Raw genomic sequence first — 27,014 nt, 5'->3', positions numbered from 1 at the left:
CATGGTCCCTCGTGTATGGTCATGAGTAATTCCTGAGTGCCAAGCAAAGAGTAAACCTGGAACTATTGAGTGTGATTCCAAATCTAAATAAATAAAATAGAAAATTTCAAAGACACTTACTCAGTCCTAGAGAAATACCATATATATACCAAATATATACCAAATACCATATATATACCAAATATATATAATATATAAATACCAAATATATATAATTATATTAGGATCCTTAACTCCTTTTCCAGTGTTACTCTGACCAGTTTTGAAAACTGGGCATCAGCATTTATATTTCTGAGAACATAGCCAGTAGATGTTGATCCATATTAATCTGAAGATCTTTAAGCCAATAACCTCAGCACAGTTGTTCAGAAACTTTTTTCCATGATTCTATTTTTTGTGAGCCTTCACTGTTCCTGGGAAATATCGATTTTGAAGTCTTTTATGGCCATGTTTCTCAGCCAAGGAATATGGCCTCCCTGTGGTTCCCGCAGGATAGTCCAAAAGAAACATGGGTGGAGATTGTGTAAATAAAGGGCACAGAAAGGAAACAAGATCAGAAGGGTGCCATGGTGAGAAAAAAAAGGTTGAGAATGAGACATCATCCTCCATTGGAAGAGAAATATGTTGGAGAAACCAAGTGGAGAGATGAATTATATCACAATCCCTGTCTGGCTGAGACAAGTGGACAAAAGATACAGTAAGTGAGAAGCAGCAAGTTTACATATTAGAAGACAGAAAGGCAGGTTCCAGGGCAGACATCCAAATCCCTTCTCATCATAAATGGCTAATCTTTTCTCCCTTTCATGTTGATGATGGATTAGAATTTTCTGGTTAAAGTAACTAAGTAGTACCTATGGGGTGAAGACTACTTTTTATTGCATGGTAAAAATTTAGAAAAGGCAAGGAGCTTCACTTGAACCAGTATAGCAATATCTAACAACAAAGAAAATTAACAGACTGAAGTTCTATCTTTATAAGGACAGACTGGCATTAGTGATCAGCATATTAATAATGACACAAATGCTCAGTTATAAAAATATAGCAGAAACTATAATAATGGTCTGGTCAAAGTGAGAACTGTGTTTCAAATTAATTGTTCTATAAATTGCATATGCCTCCGTGTTTGTTTCATTATAAATCTCAAATGAGTTGACTAATTTTGACAAAATTTTGTTCATTTATCAAGGGAATAAATTTATTTTAGATAAAATGACAAGTCATTGCATCAAATGACAGCCAATAAAAGCCTTCAAATAGCTCTATTTTCTGTAATTTGTAATGACTTTCAGAGCCTTCATTCTCTTACCTTCTTTAGCCACACTGTAGTACACCACAAGATAAATCTTCCAATTTCAGCTTATTTCACCATTTTCTGTATGTCACTCTCATGCTTAAAAACCTAACCCACAAAGCCCAAATTCCTCTTCCCAATTTTTGACCCACTATTGATAGGTAATTGTGCAAAGTGAGAACTACAATTCATAGAATCACAAATATCCAAACATTTTTCACAGTGCAAAGGGCAGAAAAGATGGGAAAACATGGATTTGGCAAAGGGATTCCCTATCTAGAATAACACAAAGAAGCTTCAAGGTGCTTTCAGGAATCTAAAAGTATTAAAAAGGAATTAAAGGTGTCCCCAGTGTATGTTTTTTGTTTGGCCTAATATGTTCTGATGCAGCTGGGCAAATTATTTGTAAAAGAATACTGGAAAAAAAGAAAGTTTGTATGCATGCTCTATAAAATAGTAACCTCCACACTTTAATGTGCTCATAGATCAAAGATCTTTATAAAATACAAATTCTGAGAAAGTATAGAATGGAGCCCTATGTCCACATTTTTTTAATTTATGTAAATTTTATAGTTGAAAATCTAAGATCCAGAGTTCTTTTTTATATAAAAATTTTATTTTGACCAAAGTGGATTACAAATCATTCATAGTAGTATTTTAGGTACATAGTGACATTGAATCAGGGGCATTCCCACTACCAATGTTGTCCTCCCTCCACCCCTGTTCCCAGCATGCATCCCATATTGCCCAATTTTTAAGAAGTTAGAAATGAGGCCCAAGATGCTCTTCTACGGAGTAGCCAGTGACTGGTCAATGTAGCTCAGCACTGAATAACTCAGTCCTTAGTATGTCAGCAATGGCTCATTTTTGAGAAACCATGGCTGAGTTATACAGAATAATTTTAAAATTTAAAACTCTAAATAAAATATAAAACTGGGGAGCTATATCTAACACAACTCAGTAGAAAAATACACCATGCTTTACATGTGTGAAGCCCTGGAGTCTAAGCCTGAACTGCAAAAATATCAATTAACAATAATAATAATTGGGCCAGTGGTGGAGCTCTTGTATGTGTATGTCTTGTGTTTGTGTACGTCTTTTATGTGTGAAGTCCTAGGTTCAATGCCCAATTCCAAAAAGTAATTATTTTAATTGAAAAATGTAAGTAAAAGGGAAAAATCTCTTAATGGAAGTTATACATTGCTCAGGAAACACAGATAGTATATAGATAGAGCATGATCATTAACTTTATACTTTTATTCAAAGTCTACCTACCATTTTTCAATAATTTCTTTATAAAATTAACCTATTTAGACTCATCTTCCTTGTCTATAATGTGGAAATAATAAAAACCAACTTATAGGCATGGTTTGAGTGAAATGAGTTAAGGGTACTTACAGATTTCACAGACTACAGGAAGCAGCTGTTCATGGTATCTAGTCTCCTTCTCCTCACCTCAGTTAACCCCCTTAGTTAACCTAAACTGAGGGGTTAACCCCTCAGTTAACCTCTAGTTAACCACTAGAGTCTCAAACCACACCTGTGATAAGTGCACTGATGATCTAGATTGTGGACAGATATGATCTGTTCAATGAAGCACCAAAGATGGATTTCTGAAATGGCAGCCCCAGATGGCAGCATTATTCAGACCTTTTACTGTTAAAACATGTTTCTTAAGCTCATACGATAGATCAACAGTCTAAAGCTAATAACAGTTAATAATTGAATAGACAGGTTAATAATGAAATCTGTGTGCATAGAGATGTCTCTATCAATATTCTTGAGAAAGAACCTTTTATACTAAAACCTTCCACTTATGTTGCCTTTTGGGAGATTTCATTTTAATTATCTCATTGAGCCTTAAAAGAATGCTACAATTGAGATTTATAACCCCCACTTTATACACTAGGGAGCTATTTCATGACACACCCAAGGTTACTGCACCAACTCAGGTCCAGGTCCTACCCCACAGTCTAGTCTGAGAACTCCTTTTTGTGCTCCAGTGCCTCTTGAAATAAGTCCTTGTCTGCTGAATCTAACAAATATTTAAGTGCCCTTTGTGAGAAAAACCCTGCACAAGAAAATACACAATTAGTGATTTTTTTAAAAAATAATATAAATATATTTGTTTGCATCTTTCTAACTTCCTAATTTTACACATCAGGGCACTAAAGATCAAAACAATGTAGTAACTTGCCTAAGGTCGCTGGTTAGTTCTTATTTACAAAGAAAAAGCGCATCATAAAATTCCATTAATCCTGAGCAGCAGCTTTTAATATTCCACACTCCAGGACACTCAGGGTTATCAGTTTTGTTCTAGATCCTTTCTGACCTTCTATAATTACTAATTAATCTCAGACTGTAATATACTTATGTTAACAAACATGTAAAACACTAGGATTATGATCAGAGGAGAGAGGAGCCCTCCAGAATCTTTGTTCTTTTGACATCATTTTCATGTAAGTCGATGCTAACATTTAAAGGTAAAATATATGACTAGTATACCACGCCCACAAGGACTGGTATGAAAAAAATCTCAACTGAACCATGGGGTGAATCATAGCCAACATTTTCTCAATAATGAATTAACCAGGGACTGGCCATTCGCCGTTTCTGCTACTTCTTTAATCAAAGCTGAACAGAATAAATTGCAAATAAAAAGGGAAAAAGAGAAAATATTAAATATGAAAGGCCAACTTGCTCGCCTATATTTTTAGTTCAAATGACAGTTTTAAAATTACAAAGGTAAAAACCTTTTGCTAAATCGGGTTTTAAATGTGCCATTTGTCAAATTAGTACATTTTTACGATTTTTAGAAAGACTGTTTTATTATAAAAGGTAAAAATACAAAGCAGAGGTATTATTCTTCATTTCTTCCACCACCACCACCCTATTTTGCATTTTGGAAAAGAGAAGCGGAGGTGGGAGAAGAGGAGTTTGTTTTTCTATGCTGGAAACTCGGCTGTTCTCAGCACAATCTTGGAAAGCCACATTTTCATTCATGGTACAGTACTGTGAGATCATTTTCCAACCCGAGCTGTTATTGTTTCACAGAAATGGGGAAAATGATCCCTGCAGCAACCACCGAATTTCATAGCTGAACAGCATCTGAGCGGTCATCTTGAACAACATCCACTTTTCACAGTTGAGAAACTGAGGCTGGATAGGTAAACAAACTCCTGTGTTGTCCCAGCCAGTACTGGCCAAGCCTGGTTTACATTCCAATTCGCTCAGGCCTGATCCCTAATTTTGATGATTCGCTTCTTGACTACACCCATCTCAACAGATCAAATGTTCTAATGTTGCCCCCAGTTCTCTTCTTGAACTATCAGTTAGTAGCCTGAATAACCTCTAGCTACAGATATGTAGAATCTTTGTAGAAAGAGCCAAGCAGAAAATGTCTATTTGGCAAGGTCAAGCTAATAACTAAATCCTCGTTTCTATACAGAAGGTATGATGATATCAAGGAAAGAGAGGCAAGAAAGTTGTACTGTCTCAGAGAGGGAAGAGGAAGCGAAAAAGAACATAATCAGACCGCCCTAATTCAGAATGGTCTTTCTCTCTTTCTCAGAGATCATCTTCACCAACAATTTTGTACATTTTCTCTAAGCAAAGAGGTGTGGGTGAGGTGGGGATCTGATTTCAAGTGTCACTCTAGAGGCTGTCTCTGTACAGCTGTGGAATCTGTGCCTCTGAATATAAATAGCGATGGCTGATAGGAAGTGGGCTGAAACTGTCATCAAACAGAGAAAACAGCATCCACCAGGATTCTCGGACCAGGTTCTGTTTCCGCTCTGGTAGGGAAATTTCTGACCATAGCCTTGAGCCTTCTGCAGTCCTTCTCAAATGGCAGTCCCAGATTCATGCTTAGAGCCCTATGGAATGCTGCCCCAGTGAAGCCAATGAGAACGCCTATCGTTTCCAACCTGTGCTGAAATGAGAAAAAGACCAGCCTCCGTCTGAGCACGAGGAGACACCAGCAGATGAACAAGTGCTTGCTAAATATAAAATGTCACATAACGCAATTGCAGCTCTCAGTCAAAAATTGAAATTTTTATTTTTGCTAAAAATGGGTCATCACCATATGATTCATTATTAATGAAAGAAAAAGCAAGTATTCACATTTGATAATTATTTTTTACTCACTGGTAGCCCAAAAAAAGTGCTTTAAACCCCATAATTTGCTCATCAATTAGTCTTTAATATATCCTGATATACTTAAGTTTTTTTAATATTAAAAAAAGGCTTGCAGCTGAAAAAATTTACATTTAAAAGTAATTAATGCCAATTCAATGAAGAAATTCTCCATTTCCTACAGAATATGTAGAACCTCAAGCTTTTTATGGCTGGAAAGAACTAATTATCAGTCAGATATACTTCTGAAGTTCTGCAGGACAAAATTCACATGGCAAATTTCTTCAAGTATCAGGCCCATGGTAAGTTCCTTCTATCAGACCTCACTTTGCCTCCTTCACCTAGCATACCTGTGAGGGTTATCACTTGGCATAGGCTGTGAGTAAAAGTCACTATAATTTCTCCCTTTACTGCTCCCTCTGATTTTTGTCAGACACAGACCAGTTCTGCTAAGCAGGAAGTAGGCACAGCCATGCCTCCAACCTAGCAAACCTAGTCCCAACCTCTTCTATCAAGTCTCCTGAGATTCATGTACACACTCAGATCCCTTGTGTGAATTTTTCATTTCATCCTTCATTTGCCCCCAACATCTCCCAAACAAGAGCCCTTCTTTGGAGAACAAAGGTGGGATGAACCAGAAGCAACTGCTTTCCAGGGAGAAGAGGTCAAACTGGCAATAATATATTGCTGTTAGAACCATGTTGTTAGAAACAGATTAATAGTACAGAAGGTGACCACTGACCCAGGTTTGATCCCCAGCAGTCCAGATGGTCCCCAAGCCCAACCAACCAGGCATAGTCCCTATTGATAGAGCCAAGTATAAGCCGTGAGCACTGCTAAATATGGCTAAAAATCTTTAAAAATTTTAAAAAGATTGGAAAGACTAATCTTGGCCACTTTCCTGTCAAAGAAAAAAAATTAAGACAAAAAAACCCTCTTTTGTCAAAAACATTGTTCACTACAAGGTTTTCTAAATTAGCTAAAAGAGAATTCTTGGAATCTTTGTTTTTTGGCTGTTAGAAAAATAAGAAATCCAGTATTTTCTTTTGAGCTGACTCTAGCTTTCGTATTACCACAAACAAACTTAAGCAGTTCACTGTATTTTCCCTTAAAGTGTATAAATGGGGAAAATGTAGTGCCATTGGTGTTTCCAGCATGTGTTTGAATATTGAGGATTTTCAACCTTTCCTTCTATCACTGTGCATTGCACCATCCACACACACTGCTATCACTTACCCCACAATCCTCAACAGAAAAGAAGGCAAAAGATGTGTGGTGGCAATATAAAGGTGCAGAGGTTCCAATATACTGAAGATATATGCAAAATTTATCATCGAGAGTGTCCATATAATTTTTGATCAAGAGCAAAAGACCAGGTAAAATGACTGAATCTTGTCAACTTCAACATGTAAGTCAACTGCACCCTTACACAGCCCTTATGTGCATGAAGATGCCAATTCCAAGTCAGGTGCCCTATGCCAGGCACTTGGCTACATTATCTCAAATATGCCAGAACTCTAGAAGTTGGAGGATGGAAGAAGGCTGCCAACCAGTGCTCTGGGAACCTACGGATCATTCCCAGTAATTCATAGTCAACCCAGCTGGCAGCTCAAATTAAAGGCCCTGTAGTGCTGCCAGGGATTACTCAGGCCAAACTAGCAGTGTTGAGGGGACTGTATGGTGTTTGGGATCAATCTGGGATCACTGAATTGTAAGTTTAGCCCCTATATTTTCTCTCCAGCTCTGCTGGCAATTTTATTGATAAGAAATCTGTGATATCTTAAAGAAATTGTTTTTACCAATGTCATTTAGTGAATGGCAAAGCTAAAATTGAAAGCAGTTCTTTTCCATCTGAAGACACCACACTCTACAGAGATTGTGAAAACAGGATTTATTCAGAGTTACAAAGTTTACATGGAGAAGTGGAGCATATGGCTGGTAACCTCTGAGTGAATTTTTTATATTAAAAAACAATAATCTGAGTGTTCAGGCTGTGAGCAATATCTAAAGACATTGGCAATGTAAAAGACTCATATGCTGCTTCTGAATTCAGATGCAGCACATGAATGTCTTTAACAACTATTTTCTGGGTGTCCCCATCAACTGCAAGACCCAGGAACGTGGAAAAGATGGACTTTTCAGGATATGCAAGAACTATTACTGACCAGTGACAGCAGCTGTTCCTTTGCCCATCTATCTTCCCAGTGCACAGGAGTCTGACATTCTGTAAAAGATCCATCTCTGGCAGACCCCCTTTCTGGCAAATCTATCCCTGCAGGGCAGGTAAGAGGTGGCTTCCATCTGTTAGCTCTCAGGAGCTCTTATGCTCCCAATAAATTTCCTTTCAAATTGAGTCATTTGGGGATACAAAATCTACAACAAGCTCTGGGTTCTCAATAACCACAGTCGAACATGCTCTCAGTCCCTCCCACACTGATTCTGTCCATGAAATAAACTTTCCTCATTAATTCCTTCCATCAGGTGCAGGTCATATTAATTTCTGAGTTCATATCTAGAAACCTGTTGCTACCTCTGGCCTGACCTAACCCTGATCACCCAGACCTCCCTCTGTTGTATTATCTCTCTTCCCCAAAGCTGGAGGCTAGTCCTCAAATTTGAGTTGGATGGGAACTGACCTGCTGGCCCCAGGCAGCTGCTCATCTGACCTGACACCAGTTCCACAATTTTAACACTGAGGCCTTGCCTCCACAAATGGATTGACCAAGACCTATTGACTATTGCAGTACCTTAGACAATCCATTAATCCAGGAGCTCACATTAGATGCTTCTTTGCTCATCCCTCAGTCCCAAATCCAAAAAATGCATCTGCTCATACCCACACTTGAACACCTGATATTTTGTCCAAGCTTCCCCAAATGCTTTACTTCAGAGCTCTCTCAATTTCTGATATTTCATCTTGACAAGCTTTTGACCCCCTATTTCTCCTTTTGGCTATGGCAAAAGTGAAGCAAAGAGGGTTTTTTTTTGTTTTTTTTTGTTTGTTTGTTTGTTTTTGTTTTAGTTTTTTAATTTTCTTCAGATAACCTGCACCCTGTCCCCTGACTCAGGAGAACCTAGAGTTTTGCCCTCAAACTTTGTATGATGGTGTTCAATCCAATCTCTAAAGTACCATTTGGAAATCTGCATGTCAATAGGTTTTGATGTTTGACTCTTTCCTCATAACCTCAAAGTTGGGTTCAACCAAATACAATGAACTCTCCGAATCATGAGACCCTGTGCCCTGAATCAGCAGAGAAGGAGCTGGAGAACATACTCTGGCTCCTCTTAAAATACAGCAGTGACAGCAACACAACTTTTGTCTCTAAAAAAGTAATGTGGAAATGACATTATTTCTCTAGCAATTATATCCTCTGTGAGAACTAATGTCAACATAGCATTATGTCACCAAAAAATGTTTCAACTTTTTTAAGCCTCAAAGATGAAACATGATCGCTTCTAAAATTCACTTGGGCTAATTCGTGGCTGCATGGTGGCACTTGGTTCTAATAGCCTCATTCCCTAGTTGAAGGCTGCCTCCCACACAGCCGCCCTAATGAATGATAGGAACAATTTTGTTAACTGTATCACTTTGCTAATTGCTCAATCTAAATTATCAGATATTCAGAAATGTCTCTTGTTTTTCCAAAGGCTCTTGTTAGAGCAGGCTTTTAAAAAAATCAGGGTCTCTTTTAATGAGAGCAATAACAATATTCTGTCTTTATGTACTGCCCTGCCGCCTACTAACTCAAAAGCTTACTATGTCCACGCAGGCGAGGCAGGCACAGGGCCAAGAAATTGCCTATAAATATAATTGCTGTAGAGATTTAACCTGGTTCAACCAGGCCAAAGGAATATTTTTCCACAAATAGCAATTTAAAATCTGAATTATATTTATAATGACCTTGGCTCCCAATGCTTTCCTTGTTTCATTATGTCTCAGCACCCCAGAATGATAATACCAAAGTATCATAAAACTTCTTTAAAAGTCCCTTTGCTACCTCTGGGCCAACCAAAATCAAATCTCCAGGAAAATTTCTTCTTCTCAAGGGGTGCTAAGAAGAATCATCCATAAAGTCAGGGATAGTTTCTGGTTCACGCAATGCTGGGGAGTAGAAATTAAGAATAAGCAAAATAGGTAATTCTTTGTTCAGTTTTACATGAAAGGGGTCAAATAAGAGCCCCACAAACAGGAAATATTTTCCCTTAATTTAACTGGATTCTAAAATTACATAATTACTTAAAAGTGTCCTAATCTACAGGATAGAATACAAAGCCTTCAGAAAGGAATTAAAAGACCATAATTTGAGCTTCACCTCTATCAATCACTTCTAGCTTGTGACACTACTAAGTTACTTCATGCTGAGTCTTAATTTCTCATATATTTCTACCACCACTGTTGCAAATATTATGTGAAATTGTGCTTATAAATTCTTCAGGTAGTAAGTTCAGAGAGTGTCAGAAGTGGCTAGTTAATATTCATTCCTTATTTAAGCAGTGGTGGCATCAATAATATTATAAAACTTAGTCAAGTTTAACAACATTTACCCTTGTTACTTCACTACCAAGAAGTGAGGCAATGGAAAATCAGAACAATAACAACTGGTGGAGAGCTGTCTCAGTAGATAGGAGGAAATGGAGTGAGATCTTTCCTAAGAGGAAAGAGAACTTAATTAATTCTTTCCATCTCGAGCCTGCATTTTCGACACTATCATGGGGACAGATGAACAAGGTCATTTTGATCTTGTGGTCTTCTCTCAAATTATTATCAATAATAACAACTGCATCATCAATAGTGGGGCACATTGCAGACAAAAGGTCTAAGATCAGAAGGGAGAGAAGCAGAAACTCAGAGGCTCTGGTACTTGCTTTACCAGACAGAGGAATGCACTTCCAGTGATGAAGTTCTTGCAATGACTAAGACCTGCAGGTAGTAAGTTAAGGGTAGGATGGTACCTCATCTTGCTCAGGGGCACTAAGGTACCCCTTGGTACTCACCTTCTCTCACCAATAATTTTGTTTTGGTAAATGTGATTAAAAGGAAGACCAGTTTTGAAAGAGGCAGAGATAGAAAAAAGATCCTGATTCAATATTCACTATGTCTCTTGCTTCATCACTCAGTTACTTTCTGAAAGACACATTTACTCTTCACTGTACAATGAAACCAAATAGTAAAGAAGCAGGAAAATTTCACAGGAAGAAACACATCAGAAAATATTATTACACTGGAGCACGAGGCTTGAAAGCATAAAGAAGAAATCAAAAATTAGAAGGCAGATGTCTCTGTGGGAGTGATGTCTCAGTCAGTACCTAAAGAACGGACAGGAGGCAGCAGGTTGAGGATAAGTGTGTGCCAGGAAGCCAGGACTCATATGAGAAGAAAAAATAAAGTTCCCCTTGTCATAAAGAATGAGGGAATTTCATAATTCAAACGCAGAGAGAGAAATAAGTCTGAAGCATTAATAAAAAGCACATGATGTAAAGTAGGAGCATATCATTACCTTCTGAGCCTACAGAAAATAAATCACAATGTAATTCCCATTCATCAATCCAAAGCATTGGTTTTGCAGCAGTGACAAATAATCCCCAAATCTCAGAAGCTTGAAAGGAGTGTCTTTCTTCTACTCGGCTCCCTACATGGAGTGCCACAAGTGGAAGAGGTGGAGCTTTGCACATAATCACTTTAGGGACTCAGGTTGACTAATGTTCCATCTCCAAAAATTCTTGGAGTCACATCAGCAAGAAAACAGAATAGAAAGATTCAGAGAGACCTGTTCTTAAAGTGTCAGCTTCAAAGTGACACCCAGGGTTCAGGGCTACAGAATCTAATCTCTACCCTATGTTGAGCTGGAGAAAAAAGGAACCAAATGTTCCTGGTGAATATAACTAATGATATTTCTGCCTCTTTTTTATGATTAGTAATAAAACTATATTTCCTAACAATGACCCACTGGAACAAGGAAGTTATTCTTATCAAAATTTGCCCTTAAATCTAATAGAACCATGAGGTATCCCAGAGAATAGGCATTATCATACACATCTGATCATCAAGGAAACTGAAGAACAAAATCTTGAAGGCCAGCCTAAGATTGACCCACTCGGAGATGGAAGAAGGACAGTCTCCTTGGCTGCTATCCATATAACTGCTTTTTATTACCCACAAAGAATAAGTACACTGAAAAAGAAGACAAAAGTAAAAAAGCAAATTCATACACACACCAGGAAAGTCCTTTTTTCTTTGGGGGGACACACCCATTTGATGCTCAAGGGTTATTCCTGGCTATGTGCTCAGAAATCATCCCTGGCTTGGGGGGACTACATAGGCTGCTGGGGGATCGAACAGTGGTTCGTCCTAGGCTAGTGCTTGCAAGGCAGATGCCTTACCTCTAGTGCCACTTCTCTAGCTCCAGGAAAGTCCTTTTCTGAAGTTCCTAGAAAGGAGAAATATACCTGGTGCTGACACCTTATTCTCTAGTGATACAAGCACAAACCTAAGTCCCTAGTTCTGAAGGAAGTTCATTCTACAGAGCCCTTGGGAAAGTTCTCAGACCTCAGATAATAACAGTGGTTATAAAAGCTGGCTCTTTATGGGTGCACGATTCTGGAAGTAATTCACTAGAGTTTCCTCTATCTGCTTACAACTGCATATTTTGAAAATGGAGCATGTGCAAAGATAACAAAACTACCCCAATGTGTTTCCCTGAAGTAGCACTATATTAGTGAAAGCCACAGGCTAACTAAGACAGCATATTCGATGATAGAAATCTTTTCGAAACAATTCAGGGAAGCTTGCAAAACATCAATTCCAATGGATTCATCTGGCTATGATGAGGCTATTGATTACGACCAATGCAGATAATGGACTTCACACCTCATAAAGTAGTGGCTAAACAAACATGCCTGAGTCCTTCTTTCCTTCTTCAATCACAGGACCTCTGTGTGAGGCAGCAAGCCCAGACACCAGAATGGAAGACTAAGTAGTCACAGCTCACAGGCTCCCATGTACTCTAGAATAGGCCACTTTCTTCTGTACTCCAAAATTCATTCTCAGCATCCTCCACATAATTCCCAACTATTAAAAGCCTGCTTGGTACAATGACAACTGAGACACAAGGAACTGAAGACTCAGGTCAGTAGACACATAAACTCGAGTAAATACAAGCAGGATTTGAATTGTTAGAAGTAGAAGTTGAATTGTTAGAATGCTTTCCCATGGTCCTCACGGCCCCCCACCCCGGAACACATGCAGTCATAAGAAATGTCAACTCTCCCCTAGTGTTTTACCTCTCAGACTGATTTCAGTTGGTAAATCCAAGTAAAAATCCAGCAACTCTCCCTGAATAAAAGGGGAAAGCAGAATTTTAGATAGGACTCAAGAACTTTACTGAAGATTTTATATATCGACTGGCTCTGAACTCAGGGTGGAACTCAGATTAAAAAAGGGGAGGCGTGCAAAGAAGAAAGGCCACTGCCCAGAGGGAGCTGCTCTCTAAAATCTCCAGGGCAGTTCACAGCAGGCTTCATTTCCTGCTTCTTTCTCCCGGTGATTTAGCCTTAGGTATTTTTAAAGTCTTGGGACCAGAGATAAAGATTATCTCTCTTCTTGCCCATTTCTCCATCAGTTCAGAGCTATATATCTGGGGTCCAAGACATATTTGTCCTCATCCTGGATATTGAATTTTGTGTTCACCTTATATATCACTCAACAGCTGCTTTTCCTCACCTTTTTTTTTCTCGATTTCTTTTTCTTTTTTTCCTTTTCTCCCCTTCGCCTGCTCCTCAGTTTGTGAGATGCCGCCAGGCCATTTTAGAACATGCAGATGAAAATAAAACTAACATGAATCCAGAGAATCTTCTCTCTGGGATATTTAAATAGGATTAATGATGCCTTCCAGAACACCCGTTTCTTGACGTTTTGGAGCACCCTGTAGAACTGTTACTGAGAAAGATCTTCCAGCCTCTGTCCTGCTGTCCTGACACTCTATCGCCAACCAAATATTTTCTCCTGAGTATGTATTTCATGCAGAAGGTAAAGGTCATATCTTTCCATACAGTTAGGGAAAAAGCAAGGATGAAACAGGGATCCCTTCAGAATAATACAGCACACATTCCAGGTGATGAATCCAAACTATGCCTGTATCCACCACAAAAAGAATGCTACTTCGTGTTCATGGCAAATGCCACCGATAGATAGCCAGCTGGCTGCCTAGGATGTACAGACTCTCTCAATTGGACAATTGTATTGGCAATTGTATTCTCTCTCTCTCTCTCTCTCTCTCTCTCTCTCTCTCTCTCTCTCTCTCTCTCTCTCTCTCTCTCTCTCTCTCTCTCTCTCTCTCTCTCTCTCTTTCATTTCTAAGACCAGGATCCCTGATAATCATTAACTTTGAAAAGAACTGAACTTGAAAGTACAGGTCTGCAGAAAGTCCTCTAGGAGCTAGAAAAAGAGGTGAAAATTATAAATGTCTGTGCCCACAGTGGTCACTGCTGTTTTCTCCAGTGTCACTCACTATTTCCTTCTCCTTGTGCCATGAATGTCTCACGAAGTTTGGACAGGTTTAGGTTATCAATCAAACACTCTGACGCCAACTCGAAGAAATTGTTCCTATAATGGAGTTCTCAATCCCAGGTCAATTTCACCTGGATTTTGTCACTCTAAACTTCACCAGCCCTTCAGTTTGTATTACATACTCCAGAAATGTGAATCATTTTAAAATATTTTAAATATCACAGATAATTCTACTCAGCTCATAATCTTCTTCTGGAAAGATAAATAAAAATAATTTCTCTAAAAGATCACATTGTTCTATGTCCTTGTCTTTCTATAAACAGCTAAAATCTGCCACCTTCTGGATTTTCCAGGTTGACTGTGGCAAAAAGGAGCCCTATATTAGCTAGTGGTCTGGCAGTCTTCAGTTACGCAACGACACTGCCATCTAGTGCATATGTCCAAGATTACACATTCAGCCAAAACTGAAAAAATAATGTGATTTTTTTTTTATATATATATAGAAGCCAATAGTCACTTGGAGCAATTTACTTAAATTACAATTACTAAAAGAAAATTGGATCTTATGCAAAGCATTGAAATTTGAATCTAAAAGTCAGCATTTATTAAATAAGTCTGAAAAATAAAAGGATATCTTCCCACTAATATAGACTGGAATGAAAAAAAATTTTTTTTACTTCCAATGGCAATACAAATGGAACAATGCCCACATGAGGATCACAGTAACTTAATTCATCCTTTATAGTAACCTGAAAAAAGATGAAGAAATCGAGCTATTTCTCAGTCAATGTGCCTCCTTTGTGTGAGGGATAGATAAAAAAAAAAAACATACTGGGTTGTCTGATACTCAGTCCTGATGCTGCAATGAAAATACGATCGATTCTTTTGCATTTTTAACCATCTCTAGGCTCTACAATTTAGACTCTTCCTGGAATTTCTCCTATAACCATGAGTAACCATTGTGAAGAGTGCTGGGGCCCTTGGCTGACAGCAGATTCACAATCCCACCCTCACCCCAGGAGCCCAGTCCCCTTTATTTGATGCTTCCAAGATGTCATTTTACTGCGATCTCTCCTACATTCTGAAATCTGCTGCCAGAGACCTCTGTGGGTAAGATGAATGGAGTAGGAAGTGGAGGAATCACTCCAATGCCAAACCATCAGTTCAGGCCAGAGAAATAGTATCAATGCATGGTTTGCCTTGCACACAGCTGATTCAGGTTCAATCCCAGGCTTCCCATATGGTCCCCACCCCCCACTCTGAGCACCACCACCAGTAATTCCTAATTACTACTGGAAGCAACCCCTGACCATTGCCAGGTTTGCCCATTTACCCCCCCCCCAATGTCAATTCAACTGTAAGTTTAACTAGGCACATGGTGAAAGGTTGTTAGAAATGTGAAAAATGCTCTCAGCTGCTGTAAAACTACTTCTAGTTGAAATAAGGTGATGTGTCTGTTTGTTTTCAGAAAATCAAAATTAAAGGTTTCTTTGAAAGACATGGTGGGAGCACCCTCATCCCCATCCTTCACATGTTCCATCTATTCAAGCCATAAATATGCCTGGATTTCTCTTAATTCTAGTTTCACCCACAGCATGAGCAGAAGTATCCATGCTCTTTGTGGCTGAATAGGAGAATAATGGGTTTGCCCCCTGTGGCTAGACATGGAGCTTCAGCCTGGGGTAGTGCCACAGAGATGTTTCCCACAAGGGACTTGCCTTCAAGCAAAGAATTCAAACCCAGTTTCTGTTTCTTGTTTTTCTGGAGTGAAATTTGAAAAAAGGTTGAGGTGGAATTGCTAATGCCATATAAAGAAATGCTGCATCTGAAGCCATACTCTAACCTCACAGCATTTTAATATTTGGCAATACAAGCAGCAGAAGCCTGGTCTGGCCCAATTCCTGAGCTGAGTTGTCTGGGAAGCAGTGGAAAGGATTTCGGTAAAGCTGCTGGCTGAGATATTCTTAGTAAGGTTCTGATTGCTCACAGAACCACCACAAGGCCATTTTTGCCCTCTCTCTTCAATGGTGTCTGCCACAGTCACCCAGGTTGATCAGAAGTGGGAGAAGAAATTGAGAATAAGAAATGAGAGGAAGCCTGTGAGATGACAAATAGCCTTTGGGCTATAGCAGCACCACCTTATAAATAGTTCCAATGATTAGTTTTTACCAACTGGAATTCTTGAAATGGCTCTCACTTTCTGATATCTAAGCTCAATGTTCTCCTACATTTGTATGTCATAATGAAATGTCATAATAAATGACATTTAAAAATCAATAAAATAAAATTAAGCTTAAACTTATTTTTGTTTACTAAGTCATGGATGCAACTCTAGCCACTGATGAGGGGCTAAATTAGTCACTACAGAAGACATCAAGGACACAAGCTACAGACATGAATATATTCTGAAACCACAACAGCATCTGCCCGCTCAGAATTAAGCAAAAATAAGAAGGGAACTTAGGAGATCTGTAAGTATGTTTGCTGAACAGGAACATAGTAGTGAGATCCATATATGATCCATAATAGGCCCTAACATATAGGCCTGATAATTCTATGTCACAGCATTAGTGAGATAGCATTAGTGCAAGATAAGATTTCCTGTCTCCTTAGAAAGGATTTTTGTCTGCATGAGAAAAGGAAGGATAGTAGAAACTCAGGCAAAGAAACTGTGTATAGGCAAGAAGGTCACAGAGGCTATTCAGGTTCAGAGAACTGAGTGGCTGAGTCCTTGTAATGATTCTTAGGGTTGCAGAAAATTGGTCATCTACCTCAGCTGGGAACTGAATGTCTTGACATGGAAGCTGGCAGAGTTCCATTAGGCAAGAAGGCATTTAAGAGGTTGGCTCTAACAGGAATGATAGACAAGAACTGGAGAGCAGAGAGAAGTAGCTGGAGATGGGAAATCCACTCAAGAAAGGCCCTGTCAATGGTCCAAGTGAGAGATGATGAGATCCTTTATTTGGCCAAAAGATAAGACATGACGAACGAGGGGGATTTAAAAAAGAAATCTGATGTAAAATAGAAAGACTCTGTTGCAGATAAAGAAAAGGACAAAATGATCATGTTAGCAACCTAGGAACAGATGATGCCAAATCTTGAGAGGAATTTGGATCAGGGCACTTTAAAGTTACAATGAACTTGGATTCTTCACTGATGAACTTGTGGGTTTATAGGACATCCAACGAGCCACTAAAAAGAAAACTTGGATCAGATAAGGGACTAATGTGATAGTTTGTTTCCAACTAAAATTTTATTGATTGACCATTACTTTATAATATATAAATTCAGGAGTTCAGAACATCTCTATATGTGCAAGCCTCATCCCACTCATCACCAAAGCACCAGATCCCATCCTGTACTTAAGATATTTTTGTTCTGTTATGATTTTTTTCTTATGCTGGGTTCAAACCAGGTCCCCTGTATAAGAGGTGTGTGCTCTGCCACTGAGCCATTATTTCTAGGCTCACCAACACTTTACTGATTTCAGATAAACCAAGACTTTCTAAGGGCCTGAATATTTAAGGATTCTGTTCACTAGTTCATCTCCAGTTCAGAATACTGCTAGGCTCATAGTAGGTGTTTACTAGATGTTTTTTGAACAAATGATGGATATGATGATTACCAAATTATGAGGACTGAGTGTACTGACTCAGTTGAGTACAAACATAGTGTAAGTATACAGAAGACACTTGCAGGAAGTTTGCTATAAACCAAATAAACAGAGACATATACATTGAGAGAAACTGGAAGTAAGACAAAAAATTGTCTGGACACCAAGGTAAAGGACCTCTTGAATACTATCATGAGCAAAGAATATCTCTTTGTTCTTTAGATAAGCAGGGCTGGTGGAGGGTTTAATAGTTAATGTTCTAGCAGACAACAGAATTCCACTCAAAGGCCAAGTACTGTTAAGGAAAACACAAAGGGTGACCTGGGCCCTGAACTTGGAGGACAACAGAAAGTCATATCATTCCTAGGTATGGATGCTTACAATGGTGTAGACAATGGAACATTAGGCATAATAGCATTTTGAAGTGCTATTATTCCTTGAAGCAGGAAGTCCCAGGCAGGAGCTGGAATAATGGAAAGAGAAGTCACTGCCAGACCATTTGTGACAGTGGTGAGAGTCCCAAGAAAACTTAGTCTCAAATATCCTGCAAACTATTTACAAAACCCACCAGTGAACCAAAGGCCAGAAATGAGACAGTGTGCAGGTATAAATGGTAAGAAAGGAGGAAAAGGGCTCTTTCCTGAGTTGGGGAATAACCAGAATCCAGAAAAGAAAAGGTGCCAAGACAGACTAAAAGCTTATAGGTAGATCCACTCACCAAATTTAGTGGTATCTAACAGTAAAGTGGCAAAATAAGGCTCATAAGGACAAGGCCAGTGTAAGTTTTGATGACTGCAAGCACAGAATCACCCTGATTACCCCTTTTTCAGAAGCCAGAAATGAATGTGCCACTGAAGTCTCCTTCTGTGACCCAAGATGTGACACTGATGCGGAGAGCTTCAGGCCATTGGTTCAAGTGGCTTATTCCAACTCTTTGTTTTCTTCTCCAGCTTGAGCACAGTCTCAAAATCTCTCCATGCCCCCGCTTTCCCAAATGAAAACACTGTCAGGCCTCTTTAGAGGCCAAGCAAATTAGACCTTCAGAGTTTCATGGTGAGCAGCATCCCAAAGCATTTTTACCCACTGACATCTTTGAGCAAGGATTTGACTAGTATCTCTGCTCCAAATCATGCCCGGCAAGGCTGAAGAGAGACCAGGGGCAGGCCTTGCTCTAATTTCTGTAGATATTCTGCTCTAGACTAGGAAATCACTAGCTGGCGAAGTCTCTTTAGAGATGAGAGAGGTGACTAAAAACTTCGGCAGGCGATGCTGCCTTGAGAACAGTCTCACAGTGCGGCTTCTTTCATGCCACTCATAGTAACTAAGCATCTTTTAAGCACTTGGGGTTCAGGATAACAAGATCTGAAAAGCAAACAAGGCAGCTAGATCTCCACACTTCCCCATGCTCACCTCTTAGGTTAAGGGAATGTGCCAGAGGGCACAGTTTTCTAGAAGCAATTCTGACAGTGAGAAGGCGCAGTCCCAGAGCCTTGCTCTCCAGCTTCTGACACCCTCCAGGCGCCAAACATCCCTGTTGGTGATGAAAAAAACCTGACATACCCACCCAGCAGGGCCTCATGCTCTGTTTGCATTGCACCTTCCCACCAAGCACTTGAAACATGTTATATAAGCATTGCCATTCCACAGCAAGTGTATTTCTCTTTTATTTTAATCCTATTATAGAAATTTTTGATGGCAACCTGCTGTTAGAGTAGATCTAACTATGCAAGAGCTCCCCAGGCCCTGCGCATGAAAGAGCCTCTTCAGAATACATACCAGGACAGGTCTGCCTTGTTAGCATAGAAATGAACATGAAAAGCACAGCTTTGGGGCAAGGAAGAGGAGGTAGAAGGTACCAAGACCCATGCTCAGGAGGCCACATGGCTCCTTGTTCTCTCCTTCATGTGTCAGAAAGTGGTGGTTTGTCACTAAAAATTCTGCTCAGTCTTCTGGTACTTGGTGTTTTTGAGCAGGAGGCCTAGTAATATAACTTGTCACTTAAATTTAGCTCATGATGATCTCTGTTGCTCTTATACTACAGTTGTTTTTAGTGGTACAGGAGAATCAATAGTCAGGATAACCTACAGGTTCACTCCTGACATTTGGTGATGATTCATGAAGGGCAAAAAATATTTATCATCTAAATGTGTAGGCAGCTATCTCTCTCCCTCTGCAATGAAGTGAACGAAGAGTGATGCTGGAGAAACACCCATCACAATGTCAGAGAGAATGCAGAATTTGTAATTCCTTAAACAGAGAGACCTTTGTGGGCGGCCACAGAGTCTTCTTTTTTGATTAGTTGTTTTGCTATAGAGGAACAACACAGAAGTGATCAGTATTGACAGTTAATAAAAGATAAAATATCCAAGGCACCTGTGCTTTCTGGGTCTCATGTATGCTTATGAGAATATAAAATTGATGCTGTAAATAAAATTAATAATGGATGTTCACTGGGGCTGAAGTGATAGTACAGAAGGCAGAGCATTTGCTTTTGCATGTCGCTGACCCAGGTTCAAGCCCTAGCAACCAGTATGATCCTTCGGGCCTGCCAAGAGTGATTCCTGAGCACACCTGAGCCAGGTGTGTCCCAAAACCGAAAAAAGAAATAAAAATCAAATTTACTTTTCCATTTTAATAAGAGATATTTGCTCTCCTTTTTGGCAATGATAAGGTAAAGGTGATCATTGTAGTCATCCTTCACATGCACTTAAAATCCAATTTCTAGGAAAATTTTAGATAACAATGAGGTTCTCCTCTAAGAAGTGTGGATTTTCTTGAGTTTTTGGACTCAGGGTACAACAAAATTAGGTTCAACAGTCCAGGGAAAGAATTAGAATCATTCTACCAACAAGATGTTAAATGACTCTTCTTTTCATATTAACAATAAAAGATTTAACAGAAGATAAGAGCAGATTTTAGAAGAAGACCTCCACATCACTGAAGATACTTTTGATTCAGTAGTCTGTGAAGGTTGCAAAGTATGTGTTATAAGGTATGAGACCAAATTTGGAACTTTGTGCATAGCATCAGATACTACAGCCCTCTTTGATATCTCCCCAGACCTTTGAATAGATTATTGTAATGAGTCTGGCTAAATCATGTCCTTATAAGTGTAAGGTGCATACCTATGTATGAACAAAACCACAAGATTCCTCACTTATATGGAATAGGGATATAAAATCCACCCCCTGAAAAAAAAAGTCTGGAAAACTTACCTTCCTCATTGAGGAGGTAATATTTTAAGTATTTAATAGCCAGGAGCTCAAGTAATTGTACAATGATTAGAATATTTGCTTTGCACACAGCTAACCAGGGTTTGAATCCCAGCACATATGTATCTCAAGTACATCATGAGTGATCCTTCAGAGCAGAGCCAGAAGTAAACTGTAATACCACCAGGTATGGTTCAAAAACAAACAAACCAAAAATACTTAACAACCAGTAAGCCATAGACAGTTACAATGAAGTGCAACTTTACCAATGCACTTGTCATAAATTCTGCCTCAAATAATTCAGGCTCTTCTGTAAAAAGAAGTGTTGAGTGTTTAATAACAGGCTCTTGGTAAGCACATCCTATGATTACTAGGGACCAAGTTTAAAGTTGGTGACCAAATTAGTGACTCATGAAACAAAAAAGATAGAGCCTTTACCCCAAAGGAGCTCAGACTCTATTAAAGAAAGAAAAAGGTATGTGAAAACACAAAACACAGAGGAAGGTATAAGTGCCCTAGCATGGATGCATGCAGAGACTTGAGAAGAAGGAAAAAATCACAGCAGATAAAAACAGGGTACTCATGGAGGAGTTTTAGAAAAAAAGCAGATTGCAGTGGACTGAACGTTTGCCCAAATCCCCCTAACCAAGCACTACCCTAAAGCAGGATCATATTTGGAGGTAGGATGCTAGTCATTGGCAGGCTGAGAAGAGTTGATGAGAGTAAGGCTGCCATTATGGCGTTAGTGTATTAGAAAACCAAGCTGAGACCAAAGCTCCTTTCTCCATCATATGATGATGCAGCAAGCAAGGACCCATCTGCCAGTCCAGAACAGGACCAGTACCAAAAACTGAAACTTACTGTCTTGCTCTTGAACCTTCCTCTGCCCCCAAAGCTGCACAAAGTAAATGTCTATTGTTGAAGCCATCCAGTCCACAGTTTTTCCTACTTGTGGCCTGAAGAGAGACAAAAATGGTTAGGAAAAGGAGCTTCCCTGGTGAAGGAAGAACATAACCAATCACACAGAATGGGACAGCAGAGGATAGATTCTAGGAGCTGTGCAGCTTGTCTGCATGAGGGAACTCATGGAGCCTGGTAATAAGAGATACAACTGGGAAGGTAAATTGGGGTTGGATTGTGACCAGCCAGGCATGCCAGAGCAAGGAATTTGGGCTTGCTCCCGTAGGACTTGGAGCACAATCAAAAATTATGTCAGCAGGAGCGGAACATGATCACAGCCTCATCATCAATCAACTGAACAATATTTTAACCTTAGTGGGGTAACGTGGCAGCACGCTGGCCCCAGAACACCAAGCTCAGCTGTGGAAGGTCAGGCTGTGGGTAGCATATGCCTCTAAGTGCTTGTTCAGACTGTCAGTCACCGCCTCGCCAGAAGCCCCTCTGCGCAGAGACCACGACAAGCACTTCTCCTACTTAGTTCTTAGCAGCAGGATTTCATCCTGCTCCACAGCTGTCAACCAGGACCAGGACAAAAAGCAGGCTTAAGAGGATCTGAGAGGCGAGCCTGTAGACACTCCCAGTTTTGACTGTGTATTTCCAGGAGCTCGGCTGACGCCTGGTCAATGTTGATTTTTCTGCATGAACTGGAAAGCAGAGCTCTGTTGATTTTATGTTTCATGGCTGATCAATGGAGGTCAAAACGTGAGGGGGGAGAGAGATGCCCAGGGTAGGAACTCTGTGTGGTGCTTCTCAAGGCCTCATCTGTGTTGTCTGTGTTGTCATCTTCTATAAAAGACGAAAGTCAAGGTGAATCCCACTTTCAGAATCAGATGGTTCAGGCCATGTCACCCTTGGGCTGCTGAGGCAATCGTGGGGGCGTAGCCAACCCAGGCAGGCCAGGAGAGGTGACATTTAAGGGCTTTGAAGAAATACTGCACTTTTGGCAAAGGGACCCCAAACTGCACCTGTGTTTCTGCAGGCTCTTCACTTGCTTTTTATATCTTTGCAGACTATTTTGGAATTGCTGAAAGGTGGAAAATCTGCCCACTATTTAGGCACTGAGAAAGACAGCAAGGACAGAGAAGAAACAGGAAAGATGCAGAACTGGCTCTCCAATTGCCAGTGATGTGTGTCTGACCCCAGTCAGAAACACGGTGATTTTCCAGAGTTTCAGAACCTTTATTTTCAAAATTACTAACAAAAAATTGCAACTACTAAGTAGCCCGTACATCCAGCTTTATTTCTAGTTGACAGAATTGATCCATCCTAATGCCGGCTATGGAAATGATGGCTGCCTTCATGTCACAGAAAAGTCTAAGTTTTGACAGGTTAGAAAGCTGGCTCAAGGTCATATAGTAATAAGAAATAGGACAGATTTGAGCTCAAATCCTAAGCACTTAATAACTGGTCCATATGTCTCCATCACCTTCTTCTTCTCACCTGTTCTTCAATAACAACCATCAAAAAGATCAAGGCCATACCTGTAGGTCTGCTCTCTATAGGCCTGCTTCAGCCCCTCCTATGTGTTTTGGACATGGAGGACTTAGACATTTATAAGCTTTGAAAATCCCCAAAATGTGATACAACCCATAGTATATTAGTATCATGAAAGATTTAAGAGGCGCTGGAGCAATAGCACAGTGAGTAGGGCTTTTGCCTTGCATGAAGTCAACCCAGGTTTGATCCCGGCATCCCATGTGGTCCTCGAGCCTGCCAGGAGTAATCCTGGAGCACTGTTGGGTGTGACCCAGAAACAAACAAACAATAACAATCTGGGCACTGAATTCTGCATCAGAAATCAGGAAAGCAGAGAAATGGGAAGGGCTTCTCTGAGATCCACAAGAGACTTTTTGAGTAGGTAAGGAGGTTTAACAGCATCTTGAGCAAAGTGAGAGGATAGAGATGCCCGCAGAGAGACATCTGTTTACTCCACAAAGGAGACAGATGCTGACCAGAACCCAGTCTTGTCCTCTCTCCTGCAGTTAGAAGCTTTCTCCCATTGTCTTGTCCCCCCCTCACATGATTTTCACATAGAAGCAGCCCAGTGTGGACCTCATTAAAAGTATTATGACTAAAGGCTGAAATGTGACTTGGATGGTCCTATTAAACAGCAGATTTCATAAACAAATGTGGTTTCTTCTGCCGACAGCCTGGCATCGCTGTCTGAATAGCACTGATAGAATGTATTTATCTATTAGTTCCTGCTTCAAGTTTCAGGCTGCAGAAAGCACCACTGTGTCACAAAGACAGGGACCCCCAAGATTCCCCTATGCTATGAAAGTCTCCCCCTGCTTACAAAGCTACCAGCCACATATAGAGCCAACTGGAGTAACGGTCTCTGGAGAAATGACAGATTTTAAAAAGAAACAATACCGAGCACTTGCTGGAGGCGAGTTATTTTAATATAATGCTGAGCTGACAGCTCCCCACATTTAATCATCAGACTCCTGATTTTTTTTTGCCACATTAGAATTCCTTACAATTTAGAAAAACATTGCTTTGCCACCCATGCCTGAAAGTTGCATGTTTTCACACACCCTCCAAACATTTTTTGTAGCCTACCTCAATTATTTTTAATAAAATGTAAATAGCTGTCTCCATAAATGCTTTTTGGCAAAGAGCCCCCACCTTCAAGGGGACTCTGTGTAGCAGCAGGCCAGACCCCCCAACTGAGCCTCTGCTGCTCTGGAGTTCTCCTGTCTGTCCTGCTCACTGGCCACTGGGAGGGCCTGTCGTTCTTTCTCAGCTGCATTAGGACCAGCTCTTTTGTCATGGTGCCTCTGATCAGCTGCTGGCAGAGAGACTGGGCATTTGATTATCTGTCTCTAAGTGGGCAAAGGCCACTGGCTGGCATTCTTTCATGAGCCCAACCATAGCTGAAGGTTTGGCAGCCATTACAATGGGCATTTGCATAATTCTCTAATTTTTGCATTTTCGACAAGGTTCCCTAAGGTTAGTCTATAGTATTCCCACACCTGCTTGTTTCATACAGATGAGAAGCTGAAATAGAGATAGGTTATATCTTCATTAAAGAGGACACAACAGGAAACACAGCCAGAGCACAAAGCCACCCAGTTCATTTACTCTTTTAAAAGATCTTTAATGGGTCTAACACCTCAAGGCCTTGAAGCTGCAAAAATAAACACAATTTGGGTCTTTCTCTGATAAAGTTACTAAGTTAACAAGTTAAGAAAGGGGAGGTAGGGCAGAAGAACTAGTCAATGCTAGTCAAATGCAGCATCTGAGCATAATTTATGTAAGCCTCGTATAAGGTATATTTCCTGGGCTCTGAGATGGGGTTTAGGGTAACAAGAGGTGGCTCACCAATGACACTGAGCTGCAATTGGTCAGGAGGGAAGAAAAAAGGTTGTTCTCTATCTGAAAACCTAGAGAAAGGCAGCAGCAAATGCAGGAGTGACTGCAATCTCAAGGGTCAGCAGTCTGCATCGCACCCCAGAAGCTGGTAACACCAGCCCAATGAGTGAATCTTCTGGTGTTAAAAACCAACCAGGGTGCCATCTAAAGGACAAAGGGAAAGGGACCAATTTCAGAGCTGAGTTCTACTTTCCTGACAGGACCCTGAGACAGCCAGTTGCTCGACTCAATGCTCAATCCAACCATCTTCCCCTGCAGTTACTTCTCCATGGCCCTTTGTTCACAGCCCCCTCTGTTAATTGGAGTGTAGGAACTCAGAGAAGGAAGCCATCATTATTCCTCTTCCTTGTCAATATATAGAAATGCTTCCTTGCACCCTCCCCCAAAAGAATAATGATGGCAGCCAGGGCAAGTGTGTCTCTAGAGCCACCATCTTCCTCTGATCTCATTTTCACCTACTTCTCAAGTGCAAAGTTGACACTTGAGAAGTGGTGCTCTAGATAATAATATGAGTCATATGCAGATCAAAGTTAGCTTTCTGCTAATATTCTGAATAAATAAACAGTGCTTCTTTCCTGTGGTCCAGTCTCTGAAGCTCAGCTTGCAAGAGATAAGTGTTGACCTTTGAGTCCTGTGAAGAACATCCCAAAGATGAGATGCCATGTCTCACCTGACACTTGCTGTGGTTGGCAGTGGGCACCTTGCCCAGCATCTCTGGGAGAACTGACAGGCTAATGCCTACAAGCTGTTCTCTCAGAATATTAGGTAGCCTTTGTCAATGTAAAGTTTTGCTCCCAATATGGTGTTTGGGCTTCTTAGCAATATGGGAGATCCAACTCCACATACCAACAGTGTTATATTTAGGACCTGGTTTTCTTTGCTGTTGATGTGTTAAAACAGAGATAACAATAAAACAAAAAGAGACTGTGAAGGCACTTCAGAAAAATGAGCTCAGGCCTTGTACATTGGCTCCTGCATTCAATCCCCAGTCCCCTGTGCTGCTCATGGACACCCCATGAATCTCCAGGAACAACTCCTGAGCTCAAAGCCCTCTGAACTTTACTAGGTGTGATTTAAACACCAAAATACACACATACACACAAAACAACAATAAAAACAACAAAGATCAAAGACTAGCTTCACAGCTACTCAGCATTTGCTGGCTGGGGCATAGTACTAGAGTTAAGGCACTTGCCTTGCTTATGGCTAATCCTAGATCCCCGCCATTGAGCACAAAATCAGGAATAGTCTTGAGCACAACCAGGTATGGGCCATTCTATGCCTCCATCCCTTCCCACTCTTGAAAAAAAAAAAGTCACAAATGAAGTGGAAAGACCCACACTCTTTCACACTCTGTACACTTCAAAGGGAAAATAAAATCTCTGGAGGTGTATTTATTCTACCACAGCTCCGTGTAACCAGCATCATGCCACCTCACTGCAGGTTCCAAATGAAAAATTTTGAGGGCTATTGAACACACTGCAAGTTTTCAGAGCAAATCCGTGGAAAGTTATTTAGCACAGTTGTCTTTGTAATTGTGATACATTAGAGAAGTGTGCAGCGTTCAGCAGCCATGAGCGCAAACTTGCTGAGGGGCAGAGGGGAGGAGGGGCAGCCGGGGGTTAGGATTCTGCACCACAGTCCATTAACACCAGCAGGGAGACAGCTGCCTGACAACCGCATCCTAGTAAGCTTTGCAGCTTAATCCTATTTGGTTTAATGGATTTGTTTCCTGAATCAGAGAGTCATGAAGAGCAAGGGGATAAAAGCCCCCTCCGTGGTGATGCCTTTGAACTGGCCTGGTGTGCCTCTCCAGTAAGGTCTTCCTCTCTGACTCCCACACATCCGGTTGCTAGGTGAGGTGAAGGCCCCCTCCAGAGTCAGATTTAGCCCTAAAGTAACTAGAGTGTCTCCTCTTTGCTA

The 27,014-nt window shown here is 40.4% G+C and overlaps 1 pseudogene; it reads right to left on the bottom strand.

Moving 5' to 3' along the window:
- The window catches only part of LOC126015968 (V-type proton ATPase subunit e 1-like), a 55,081-nt pseudogene extending 31,886 nt beyond the window's left edge, over positions 1-23,195 (bottom strand).
- Positions 23,196-27,014: the final 3,819 nt, after the last annotated feature.

This window comes from Suncus etruscus, chromosome 8 (genome assembly GCF_024139225.1).
Source record: "Suncus etruscus isolate mSunEtr1 chromosome 8, mSunEtr1.pri.cur, whole genome shotgun sequence".
NCBI classification, from domain to species: domain Eukaryota; kingdom Metazoa; phylum Chordata; class Mammalia; order Eulipotyphla; family Soricidae; genus Suncus; species Suncus etruscus.
The sequence above is the reverse complement of the archived record's forward strand: the minus strand, read 5'-3'. Positions and strand labels throughout refer to the sequence as shown.